This window comes from Hyaena hyaena, unplaced genomic scaffold, assembly GCF_003009895.1.
Source record: "Hyaena hyaena isolate Hyena2069 unplaced genomic scaffold, ASM300989v1 scaffold_210, whole genome shotgun sequence".
NCBI classification, from domain to species: Eukaryota; Metazoa; Chordata; class Mammalia; order Carnivora; family Hyaenidae; genus Hyaena; species Hyaena hyaena.
Genome location: NW_024080841.1, coordinates 789,799 through 803,373, shown reverse-complemented (window position 1 = coordinate 803,373; position 13,575 = coordinate 789,799). Strand labels below are relative to the sequence as shown.

Below are 13,575 nucleotides of genomic sequence, written 5' to 3'. Positions count from 1 at the left end.
CCGCTTCCAATGAGCCCCTGTCCTGCTTTGGGCTTTGCACTGACAGTATGGAGCCTACATGGGATTCATTCTCTCTCTCTCTCTCTCTCTCTCTCTCTCTCTCTCTATTTCTTTCTCTCTCTCTCTCTCCTGCCCCCCTTTCTGCCCCTCGCTCATTTGCACTCTCTCAAAAAAAAGTTCAGGTGTGCAGGCATTCACCAGCATTTTATTAAAAGCTTGATGCACAATTTATAGCCTTTTGTTAGCTTATTCCACCTCTCTGCATGAAAGCTCAGTCATAACATAGCTCCTGGATTTTTTTTCTCCTGATCAACATGCTATGATCTGTTCAATTGCACATCAGTAACACTTTCTAGGTACATTTAGCTCCCAAGTGTGGTTTTGAAGACCAGGAAGGCTTTCTTTTGGCTAAGTCACTTTTCTTCTCTTGACCTCAGGTTAGATTGGAAAGTTTCAAATTGGGTTCCTTGAGGAAGAGCGGGTGAGGCTCTAAGCAGCTGGGGAACAGAACCCATGTCTGCACCACTCATCTGTGTTTCTCCAGAGTCTGACACAGTATCTGGTGCAGAGGAGGCCCTTAACAGATATTTTAAAATATTTTTAAGAGAAATGAGATGCATACCCTGCTCCTTTACCAGCTTCCACCAAAATAGTTCCACCCTTATCTGTTTTATAAATTAGATTTACACATAAGGTTATGTCTTGAAAAAGATAGATTCTACTGCAAAAAAAGAAATTAACACTGGATTGGATAGATGATATCTAAATTCCCTTTTAGACTGTATGATTTTATAAAAATGAGCATTAAAAAAATGGAATAAGAACATGCATTTATAGAGAACACACTGAAGGTAGATGGAGGGAGGTAGGCAGGGGACGGGCTAGTTGGGGGATGGGCATTAAGGAGGGCGCTTGTGATAAGCACTGGGTGTCGTATGTGAGTGAGGACTCACTAAATTCTGTTCTTGAAACCAGTATTACACTATATTTTAACTAATTGGAATTTAAATAAAAACTTGAAAAAGTTTTTATCTCTGCCTAGAGCTCCCCTCAAGTGACAGAAAGGGAATAAAGCTGGTATAAACTTTCAGGACAAAGGAAACAGTAAAGATGGGAACAGGTAGGAGCTGTCAGTTCACTTGAGAGGATAGGAAGTAGATGGATATGTATGTGGTAAGCAGTTTAAAAGACACAGGTGAAAGCTAAATGCCTAACATGTGTGCAGGAAAGGAGAGCATGTAAAGGGTGGGCTACCAGACTTAGAGATGATGGGGGAGTATGCTTTTGAAATACCTGTCTGGGGAGGTGCTCACAGTGGGGCCCTCACAGCAGATGAGAATATTATTACTTCCAGAACTCTGGGCTTCCATCGTTACATAGAAGCCATGAAGAAATCTCCTTGTGCAGTTTTACAGGGCATGAGCCTGTTGGGGTAACTGGTACCTGTATTGCTCTAAGTACATTTTGGGGGAGATTCACAGCTACGATAATCACTGTGGTATTAATATATGTCAGAATGTTAACAGGATCCAAGGGACAATTTAAACTAAACTATGTCAGAGTATAAGCCTTGTCACTTAGAAATGAAACAAACCTCTGTGAATTGAGCTAGGCTTTGCTCGCATTCAGCATCAGCCCATGCATTTGGAAATGTCCAGTTGCCTGTTGATCATGTTAAGATCTAGAGTAGCTTCCACAAATATTTCAAGAGTTTCTTCCAACCCTCAACAAGAGAAGAGAAACAACCGGAGCAAATGTCCTTTCTGGTTATTTGGACCATGCAAATTTTAACTTTGCGGCCCTGAAAATGATGAAGTGGTTTGATCCAACCCAACCCCAGATTGAGTTTTATTTATATATAAAACAGGGACAGTGGTATTTCCTTGCCGTATCAATGGGAAGTAGAGAGAATGAATGAGTTAGCATTTGTATAGCTTCAAAAGATCCTGAATTTGAAGGTGCCTTTTTGAATTCCAAGTTCATTATATTAGTTTCCTCTATACATGAAAGTTATTTTATTTTATAATTTATTGTCAAGTTGGTTTTCCACATATAACACCCAGTGCTCATCCCAGCAAGTGCCCTCCTCCATCCCTATCACCCCCCTTCTCCCCCACCCCCATTAGCCCTCAGTTTGTTCTCAGCATTCAAGAGTCTTACATGAAGGTAATTTTTAAGCCCTTAGATCAGTGGTTCTCACACTTGGACATGCATCAGAATCATTTGGATGGCTTGTGAAAATGCAGGTCTGGCACATGGCCAACAGTTTGTATTTCTCACAAGTTCCCAAATGATGCTGATGGTTCAGGTCCAGACAGTATTCTAAGAACCATTGCTTTAAAGTTGTTAGGCCCTGAAATTCTTACCATGTACACCCACCCCAGTTTATAGTCCAAATAAAATATTAGTAAAGTATAAAATAAAATTTTTATTTCTTAAGATTACAGAGAACTTGCCTATAAGCTAAGCTGAAAGTAGGTTCTTCCTATACTTTTTCCTCTTTATGATGCTGTCTGTGTGCTGAGCTATTTGTCACTGTATGTAAGAGTCATTGAGCTTCGTTGGAAGCAGTATTGTATTTTTGCCTCATCCTCAGCATCTGCATCAGACATTTAGGGAGAGCTGGTGGGTTCAAGACACTATATGAAGAGTCAGATTTTGAGACCTATTTGGGACATGGTCCCAGCTACCAGGTGGGATCCTGGACAAACCAGGGCAAAGCTTTATAATGATACCAGAGAGCACCCACTAGGTGCTTCTTTCACACATAGAGGACCTATTGTCCCAAATGGAGACACCTCATTTCTGAAGCCCTAAATCCCCCCCAGAAATTTCCCATGGTATATAAGATACAAGGCTAGTCATGAGAAGGATGCTGAGTGATCCCATGTAAAATTAGGAGAGAGAGGGAGAAAAGAAATTAAGAGAGCAGGAAAAGCCAGAAATGAGGACATGGTGTAGACAGCCAAGAATGTAGGCATTCTTGGCCTTTTCGCCAAGGGCAGATACTAAAACATGGGATTTCCGTGGTTTAAATGCGTATCCTGTCTCCCCACCCCCCATTCCTTCCTTTCTTTTCTCAAAATGTTTATAAAGCACATACAATAAGCCAGGTATCATAGAGGATGAAGAAAACAAGGTCCCTGTCTTAATGAACTCTGAGTGTAGTCAGGGAGACCGATAATTACAGGGCAACTGTGATGAGGACGACACAGACTGTGAACAAGGCAGGTGGAAGACAAGGGTCCACTATTGGGGTGCAGCTTGGAAGAAATTCCAGAGGAGGGTGACGTTTGTAATTTCTTGTGTCAATGAAGGCAGGACAAGATTTTATTTACTGTAGTATTCTCAAAGTCCAACATATAGCCTGGCACATAGTATTTTTCCAATAATCATTTGATGAATTAATAGAAAGATGAGTAGAGTTGCCAAGTGGTTGGAGGGGGAAATATTCTCTAGAAAGGATCAAGCCACATGAAAGCTCAGGTATGAAACAACTGGGTATATTCATGGAACTATTACTGGGATATAAGATATGAGGAAGGGATCAACAAACCTGGCTATGTAGGGCCAAACCCATGGATAATCTTGTATGCTAGGTTAAAGAGCTTGAATTTTATCCTGTGGATTAGGGTATCAGTAGTTTTAAGCATGGTCAGAAAAGATTACCTGTAATAAGCAATAAGGAAGTTGTTTTGGAAGGAGTGACTTGAGATGGGGAACAGGTTATGGGCTCTCATTACAGAGACAAAAGATGGTGTTACTATAGTAACTGTTGAGGCCCATCTCTGTCCTCTACTCAAAAAGGACTTCCTTTTCATCGAACTTAGAAAGGAAGTTATGTCTCCATATTTCTTAGTAACCAGATTATGAAACAAGACAACATATGAAATTTAACATTTTAAAAAGTTTTAATGTTTATTTATTTTTGCGAGAAGGAGAGAGACAGAGCATGAGGAGGGGAGGGGCAGAGAGTGAGGGAGACACAGAATCCAATCCGAAGCAGGCTCCAGGGACTGAGCTGTCAGCACAGAGCTGGATGCAGGGCTTGCACCCATGAACCGTGGGATCATGACCTGAGCTGAAGTCGGTAGCTTAACCAACTGAGCCACCCAGGCGTCCCTGAAATTTAACATTTTTAAGTGTTTGTGAAGTTGGCTGTACTTCTAGAGAAAGAAGTCATCAGCAGAATGATATAAGTCATTGTTAAACTATATTTATAAAAAGGCTTATTTTATAGATCCAAACTGGATGTTGTCACAGAAGTAATTAGAATATAACAGATGCTTCAAGACCTCCCTGCCTTTAGTGTGTTGATATCTGATCAGTTTGGCTTTTTGAAAATTGTTATCTCTCAATTCTTCTGTTGAACCTTGGTAACAACTACTTAGTCTTTACTCAACAATGCAACTGATATAGACCAGAGAAGGCATCAGGGCTTCTGAATCTTTTAGAAACTTCTTTGCTTGAGCTCTTCAAACTCTGAGCTGTTAAGTATAGGGTTGACTGATAGCTATTTAACTTTGCACTGTTGTGCTTTTTACCTTGAAAGAAATGCATTTCATTTCTCATACTAATTAGATTGATTTCATCATAGTGTTTTATCTTTCATTACTGGCATACTGAAACCACTGAATTTGAGGAGATGAGGAATATTTTGGATCATAAACTACTTGGATCATTTTGATGTGAGTGCACAATACATAATATCTGTTATCCATTATCCCTTCTGTTTATATATTAAAAAATTTAATACTTTCTGTAAGTTCTTTAAAACTTGAAAGGATGTAACAGATTCAGAATTAGTGGCAATTTATAGAGAACCTACTATGAGTGCTACCATGCCAGACACTTTCATGTGACAGATGTGTGGTAAAACAGATAGGGGTAGGGAAAAGGCTTTGTAATATAAATAAATCCCTAAAACTATAGTACAATTCATTCTTACTAGTATACTCTTAGCAAAGAACATTCTGTATATTACTGCTATCGAAGAAACAAGTTCCAGTGATCAAATTTACCTAAGAGAGAAACTCAGCAATCATGTACTCATTTATTACTCACACATTATGATTTCACCAAGTTAATATATGTTGCTTTGCAAGCTCCTTGGGAGCTTCTTAGCTATAATCTGAAACTGGTTCCTAAGCCCAGTCAGGGAAGGGGAGACTGAAGGAAGTGGCCAGCCCAGGTTGGTAGGTGGCAGGTTTAATAAGCAAGGGAACTTATATATAAGGCTTGTCTTGGGTGGCTGCATGACAATTAGATCTCCACAGCCTTCCGCCAAATCTTAAAAAGTTATATAGAGGTCTTAATTGGGCCTAGTCATGGATACCAATTATCCAGATGGTCTCGATACCACATCACTGTCTCAAGACTGTGTCTTTGGAGGCGCCTCTGGGAACAGGGAAGGCAAGTGGAATGCACATTCCAATGACAGAGGAAGGGATGAGGAGCCTCTGATGTCCAGGATCTAGCTCACTGGTCAACCAGCAGTCAGGTCTTCTCGATGACCTCCACCAACAGTGTACTTTGTAGAGGAATGATATTAGGTCACAATGATGTCTTGGGCCTGCATTCTGCCATTAAAGACTTAATGATTTCAGAGGAGAACTAAGACAAGGGCATAAATAACTATACAAGAGTAAGGATTCAGAAAATGGGGATATCGCTTTTAGTTGGGGGAATAGAAGTCATCAAGGAAGCTTCCAGGAGACGGTAATTATATGATTCCTGACATAAGGATAGATTTGACCACGAGAAGATGAAGGCCTTGCAGGTGGAAGGGGCAGGTAAGAAGGAACACAGGGGCAGGAACAGACAGTAGCAGATAGACTTTGGTCAGGAATGGTGAGTGGCTCCATTTGGTGTCATTTGCCGGAGTCATCACCCTTGTTAGTACAACATGAACTATTGATGCAGCTCATTTTAATTGCTTTTCTTAAACAAATAAGTTCTTCTTTTCTTTGTAAAAGATGTTTACTAGGATCTTTAATATCGAATACATTTTATGTAGAAGGAAATATTCCTACTACTTGCACTTGATTCCATGTTCAATATCTTATGCTAACTAATTATAAAGATATTACTACTTCCTTTTCTATCTTGTTTTGATAGACTCTAGCTTTCCTGTTTGTTAGTTTTAAAGAGAGTCATATATATGGACTCTAAATTTTCTTCTAGGATTCTTATTGTCTTATTTTTCATAGTTTTTATACCAGTAGAATTATTCCTATCCACATAATTTATATTCTCCTTTTGTCATATTGCGCCTCCTGGATATTGTCCATTTCTGATTCTATTTTGGCGTACCGTTAATCTTCTGTCAATATCAGCATTCTAGTTACACTGCCTTTATGGAATGTTTTAATATCTGATAGAACAATTACCTTCCAATTTTCTTAATTTTTCAAGCTCTTATCTTCTGACATTTATTTTCCCACGTGATTTTTAAGATCATTTATCCATTTCCAAAGGACACCTTTTTGTTTTCTATTACTAAGTTCTACAAAGTTAGCGGCATAGCATTTCTAAAGCAACCGTACTGCACTACAATAGAGATTTCAAAGCTGGTGTTAAGGTAAATGAAGAAGCAGTCTTCATATATTTGTTTCTTCTCCTAATGCTTCATAAAAGTTGGTGCCTATATTGCTTATCTGTGGCTGCATAAAAAATTACTCAAAAATTTTTTGGCTGTAAACAACAATAATCATTTACTATTTTTCATAGTTTCTGTGGGTCATGAATTTAGAAGTGGCTTGGCTGGGTGGTTGTGGCTCATGTGGCTCTCGCTAGACTATAGTCAGATGGCAGGACCACAGTAATCTGAAGTCTGGACTGATGCTGGAGGATGCATTTCCTTTTCACAGGGTGACTTGAGAATCCTCAAGGCCACTAATCCTGGACATTGGGCATCATTGCTAGATTGGCTACCATTGCCATCTCGGGAAACTGGCTATGGCCACCACTCCTGCCCTACCCCTGCCTGGATGGATTCCATATGATCTCTATCCCTTGACATTACTCATTTCTTTTTTTTTTTTTAATGTTTTATTTATTTTTGAGAGAGAGAGAGAGAGAGAGCATGAGCAGGGGAGGGTCAGAGAGAGAGGGAGATACAGAATCTGAAGACAGGCTCCAGGCTTTGAGCTAGCTGTCAGCACAGAGCCCGACATGGGGCTCGAACCCACAAACTGTGAGATCATGACCTGAGCCAAAGCTGGATGCCCAACAAACTGAGCCACCCAGGTGCCCCGACATTACTCATTTCTGATGGACACTCTGTGGAAGATGTCTCTCACTGGCAGAGGCTGGTCAAGTGCCTACACAATGTGTTTACAGTAAGGGAGGCCAGGAAAATGAGCATCCGGTATTTTTAGCTTCCTTACTGGGAGTCAGACCCTGTCTCACAAAGCAGAAGATTCTTCTAACAAAAGAAGAAGAATGTGAGGCCAAAGATAATAATACATATTTAGTGTAGTAGTGAACTTTCTTGCTCTAGGAGATATGGAAGGAGAGATGGCCCTTGCAGTGTTTTGTGGAAACATCTCTTTCAACTTTAACAGAAGAAATAGACAATTCAAGAGAGTTCTTTTTTGATTTATCTTCTGCACTCTGTCTGTAGAGGGAGCCATCTGCTTCAGACAGCAGTTGTCAGGATTGACACCGTAATAAAAGATGCGAACTTGTCATGGATAGAGGACCATGGCCGAGCCAGAGGGATTAAACTCCGCAGAGTGAGGGCCTGCTTGCAGATCCAAGACACTTGGTCCTGGATCTGCTTAGCTGAGTGCTCAGCTGAGATCCCAGTTCCACACTATTCAGCTGACAAGAGGTGTTCAGGACCCAGACCCCTGGTCATCCATCCCAGCCCCAGAAGGGACTCAGTAATGCTCTTGGGGATGTCTGACTGCATGCAGCACAGATGCCATTGATGTGCCTTCCTGGGTGAAGTGACAGCTCCTGGACCCCAGTAAATGAACTAACTCACTTGCCATTTGAACTCTAGAGACTACTTGTTCTGGAAGGGACAATATTAAGCTGTTCTTTCTGGCAATAATTATGTACCAGACCGATTGCTTTTTGAGTCCACTTCTGGCTAGATCAGTAATGCTGTGTCACTGGCAGAGAGGGAATTTGTCCACCTATTTGCTGGGGCAGAGTGTTTCTTTTCTGGTTCATTTAGAACTACAATACAGTTATTTATATGAAAAGTTAGAAATATGGGTAAGACTGCATTTAACTACAAATTAGTTGGTGATGAAGTATTTATTGAGCATTTGCTGGCACAGAACCATGGTAGAGTACAAAAAGGAATATGATTCACAGTTCATATTTGGAAGGAATTTCCAGGTAATTAGTGGTGTGAACATCTCTAGACCGAATGACTAGAACTCTAGGCAGGAAGTAGTAAACATCAGTGAACATGAGTGGGAAGATCAGAATAACTAGCTCACTGGGCCCCACTCCCAGAGATGCTGCTTCAGTAGGTTTAAGGTGGGTCTTGAGAATCTACATTTTTTTTAAACTAGGGGTTTAAATTAGGGTTACCTGAACTCACCATCCCGAGATCAAGACCCAAGCTGAGATCAAGAGTTGGACATCTAACCAACTAAGCCTACTCAGGTGCTCTGAGAATCTGCATTTTTAACAAGTTACCAGGCGATGTTGATGCTGGTCCAGGGACTGTACTTTGAGATCCACTGGGCTAGAAAATCAGGGAAGAGAGTGTCCTCTCTACTGGCTGTGGCTTTATAAAGAAATGCTTATTTTTGACAAATTTTGATTAATTGAATCAAGGTTTCAATAAAGATGTCTCACGTTCAATTTTTCTTAATATTTATTTTTGAGAGAGAGAGAGAGAGAGAGAGAGAGAGAGAGAGAGTGTGTGTGTGTGTGTGTGTGTGTGTGTGAGCAGGGGAGGGACAGATATGGGGGGAAAGGGGATCCGAGGCAGGCTCCGTGCTGACAGCAGAGAGCCTGGGGTTCAAACCCACTAACCCCAAGGTCATGACCTGAGCCAAAGTTGGACCCTCAACCAACAGAGCCACCCATGTGCCCCACATTCAATTTTTAATATATTTATGATCCCACTGATGAGAGTAGTATAGATAAATATACAAGGGTTTTCATGGCAGTGTTGCTTACAATAGTGAAGTTAATTTAATTAATTAATTAATTCCTATTAACCTGGAATCAAAATAAATGCCTAGCAATGGGAGCTAGTACATCCTCTAGAACAAAGTTCTTTACAGTTTATTAAAAATGATGATGTAGTTACATATTCATTGGCATGAAAGGTGTTATAAAGTAATACTGTAGTTCATGCACACACACACGTGTGTGCACACGCATGTGCATTTGAAAACACCAAAGTGTTAGTAATTGTTCTGTTAAGCAGCTTTTCCCTTCTGTGTTCTCTAACTTGTCTGCAGTGAGCGTGGACTTATGTGATCTGTTTCTCCTAAAAGAAGGAAGCACTGATAAATTTACCTTAAGTATTTTGGTCAGTCTTGCCATCACAAGAAAAGCAAGTTTTGTTTCTAAAGCTAGGATTTTCTATGTCAGCCCCTTAGAATAACTAAATTCCATAAATACTGACTTCTGGCTCCACATAGTAAGCACAACTGAAGAAGTTAGAGTCTGGCTTCCACAAACTTCTTAACCTATATGCACATTTAATTGTTTATTTAAAAAACCAGACACTCCCCCCCACCAACTTTTGTTTTATACTAATAGGTGCTATTCTTAGAGGCCTCTCCTGGTACATTCGAAAGAAAATGAGCATTTGCAAACCCCTGAACGCCTGTTGTTTGTAATCTTCCATACAGTTCAGCTGAGTTTTTGTTGTGTGAAATAACCATGTAGTAAAAATAGAAAGTTTATTTCCTATCTTCTGGTATTTATTATCTCCCCTGTGAGTAACAAGTTTTCTTTCTCAAGCTGACCCACCTTTTCTGACTAATTTAATTTTGGTAGAGACAGTGGGATGCTATTTATTTACTGGGAAGTTGCCCTGTGCAAAGCACTATGGTGGGCACCATGGGGAAGAGGGAGATGGTATAAATCCACCTCGAGCCTTTACTAACAATGGAGCACCTTTCTCTATAATCACTGCATTTGAGCTTTACTAGGGCTTTTTGTGCAAGGTTTTTGCACAGGTAAGAAAACTGAGTCACAGAAGTTTTATAACTTAGGCAAACGTCACAGAGTCAGGACCCTAAGGCAGCTCTTAGTGCTCATCTGAATGTACACTAGCTCCCTTCCTACTGGGAGACTCTGGAGATTGTTCTCTCCTGGACCTTCTTCTTTCCCCTTGACTGCTTTCGTCACCAGCCTCCTCACAGGGTTCTGCTCAGACACAGCTGCTGCTGCCCACTTGGCAACAACTTCCTTGGGTGGCAGTTTCTGCCCTGTGCCTATGGAACAATACTCTGAAAGACTTGCTAAAGGGCAGGAGTATACATTCCATCACTCTTGTTTAATACTCAACTTGTTGAAGTCAATGAGACAACCACCTCCATGCCCTCACATCCCCCCAGCCAGGTACCCATGTGTCATGGCCTGGGTTCTTCAGGAAGCAGCCTCTGGCTTGAAGTTGAGTGGGCAGGGCGCTTATTTAGGAGTGCCCCCAGGACAGCCTTGTGGAGAGCTCTGTGGAAGGGAAGGAGGCAGGGTCAGGCAGAGGGAGGACAGTTCAGTGATACAGGCCTGTTGACCCTTGCCCAGCCCCGGGAGCAGTTCTGGACTTACAGGAATTGTCTGCATGGGCCAAACCTCTACCATAGTCAGTTATTAAATGTGGGCCACATGGGAGGGGCATGATCTTGGGCAAGGCAGCTTTCTGCGGCTGAGACAGGTCCCAAAGGGGACACGGCTGGAGGCCTCTAGCAGTTGGGGAACAACTCCTTCCTTGAAAGAAACTTGGGTGGTATTTCGCTATCCCTGAGGCACTGAGGTAACATAGCAAAGACAGAGAACAGCCTGCTTTGCAGATTCTTGGGCAATTTTATCGACACCCTGAGGTCCACTGTCATCACAAGAGCAGTTCAAGGAAAAAATCTTCACAAAGATGAAGGCCACCTAAGCCTCTCAGCAGAGTGGGACAGCTTTCACACACCCTACTGGTTCATGGCTTCCATCATCTGGAGCAGTGGAGAGAGGAGAAGACAGATGTAGTATTCTCCCCAAACTCCCATTTTTGGAGGAAGGGATTTTTTTGTCTGATAATTTCCTGATATTTAAAGATCAGCTCGTGAAAATTCCTATCTGGATGTGGGACTTCTTTGGGGGATTAGAAAGAGAACACATTTGGCAGGGAGGAAACCACAGTTCCATTCCCTACTCTGCCTCTTTCCTTATAGCTCTCTGACCTTGAGCAAGCCATACAGCCTCTCTTGGCCACAGTTTCCCCATCCATAAGATAAGATAATTTGGCATGAAGAGGTCTATGGACACTTCCAGCTCAGGATCATGAAGCTTCTCCATCATCTAGGCCAGGAGTCAATAAACTACAGCCCACAGGCCAAATCTAACTTAATACCTGCTTTCATAAATAATACTTAACTGGAACGCAGCCATGCTCATTTATTTCGCCTCTTGTCTATGGCTGTTTTCATGCAACAATGGCAGAGTTGAGTAGTTGCAACAGAGATCGTTGGTCTTGCAAGTCTAAAATATTTACTACGTGGCTCTTTATAGAAAAAAAAAATTGCCAACCCCTAGGCAAATCTTCCATCACGTGCCATTCTAAAGAGGAGGAGGAACAATACAGGTCATGAGGACATGTCTTTGCAATAATTTGGGCCAAGAGGGGTGTCTTTCAAGTAACATTTCTGGAGTATTCTTTGGACAGTTGTGAGAAAGGGGCGGGTAAACGATGAAGAGAGAAGCATCCTGAACATACTGTGCACCGAGGGTGGCGTCTGCAAGGATTCCTGAGTAAGCAATGTCCCAGGTGCCTAAGTGGGATCTTGTTTGCCAAAATATCTACCCCTGCAGTCCCTGCATCAGCTCTTTTATTGCCCTCATGGCAGAATGTTTAGCAGGGAGGCCAAATGCAGGTTCTATTTAGCCATCAAGGTCATCTGTATAGCAACTGAGCCAGGAGAGCAAATGAGGAAAGTAAATGAGTAAAGAGAAATTTTGGAGGAAATGAGAGAAGAATCTCTCTCTGCTGGTGAAATGGCAGAATCATGAAGCTGTCACTCCTTTAGAGAAAATAGCTCTGCTGGTGAGAGACCACAGAAGTAGGAGGAATCCCAACAATATTACTATCCTGAGCTGTGCTCTGCACTCTTAAGAAACACAGCTTCTAGTTGCTTAATGTCTGTTCATATCATCATGTGTTCATATCACTGTCAAAACAGCCCCATGAGGTAGTTTTAAGTGTTATAATCCTGATCATCCTGTATTTCACAGGTGGTTAAAGCCTTCAAGATGATTTTGCCTGATGCTTTTTATAATGCCTGCAGCATTTATGGTTGGTCCCAGCCATTTGCCTCTTAACATTTGGTCCATTTGATTGCTTTTTGTTGTTATCAGTATTAATGTTGCCTTCCCAGGGAAATTCCACCCCCCTTGAGGTCCAGGAAGATGTCTAATATCATGTCATCATACAAGGTTTGAATTGAGAGAAGGCCCTCAGTCTAATGAAGCCACTTAAATATAAAATGAGGAAACTGAGGCTCAGGGAAGGGACCTGAGGGCCATATAGCTGGTGAGAGTAGAACTAGAACAATAAATGTGGTCCTCTAACTTGAAGGCTGGTACTTTTTGCACAGACTCTCCTTACACCTCTTTGTAGTCCCCACACCTAGCAGAGTGTCTTATGTATATGTACAGAGTAGTGCTCCTGGTGAATAGTTAGCCAGATACCCTGTCTTCCCAACAGATTAAGCTCTTTCTGGTTTAAGAACCATGGCTACTATTTACATTATTTTGACTTTAACTCCTACCTTTGAGCATCAAAAATATAATCCCTACCTTAAGAAACTAAAAGATGATGAACAAATTAAGCCCAAAGCAAGCAGAAGGGAAGAAATAATAAAGACAAGAGTGAATAAATGAAATAAATAGCAAATGAATGAAACAAAATAGAAAAACAATAGAGAACATCAACAAGACCAAGTATTCTTGAAAAGATCAACAAAATTAATAAATCTTTAGCTATAATATCCAGGAAAATAAAAGAGACTCAAATTCATGAATCTGGAATGAGAGGGGAGACATTACTACTAACCTTAAAGAAATGAAAAAGATGAGAAGAGTATATTGTAAACAACAATATGCCAGCAAATTAGAGAACTTAGGTGAAATGGGAAAATTTCTAGAAAGATACAAATTACCAAAACTGAGTCAAGAAGAACAAGAAATTCAGACAGGCCTAGAACAAGTTGATCAAATTAATAAATTAAAAACTTCCAATAGAGAAGTCTTCACTGGTGAATTCTGCCAAATATTCAAAAAAGAATTCATACCAGTTCTTCACAAATTCTTCCAAAAAATGGAATTTGAGAGAACACTTCCCAATTCATTCTGTAAGGCCATTCTTTGCTACCAAAACTTGACTAAGAC

General features: G+C 41.0%; 1 protein-coding gene across 1 annotated transcript in view; it reads left to right on the top strand.

Moving 5' to 3' along the window:
• Positions 1 to 13,575, top strand: part of NEK11 (NIMA related kinase 11) — a 251,083-nt gene that overhangs the window by 180,268 nt on the left and 57,240 nt on the right. The gene's annotated exons all lie outside the window — the stretch shown is intronic.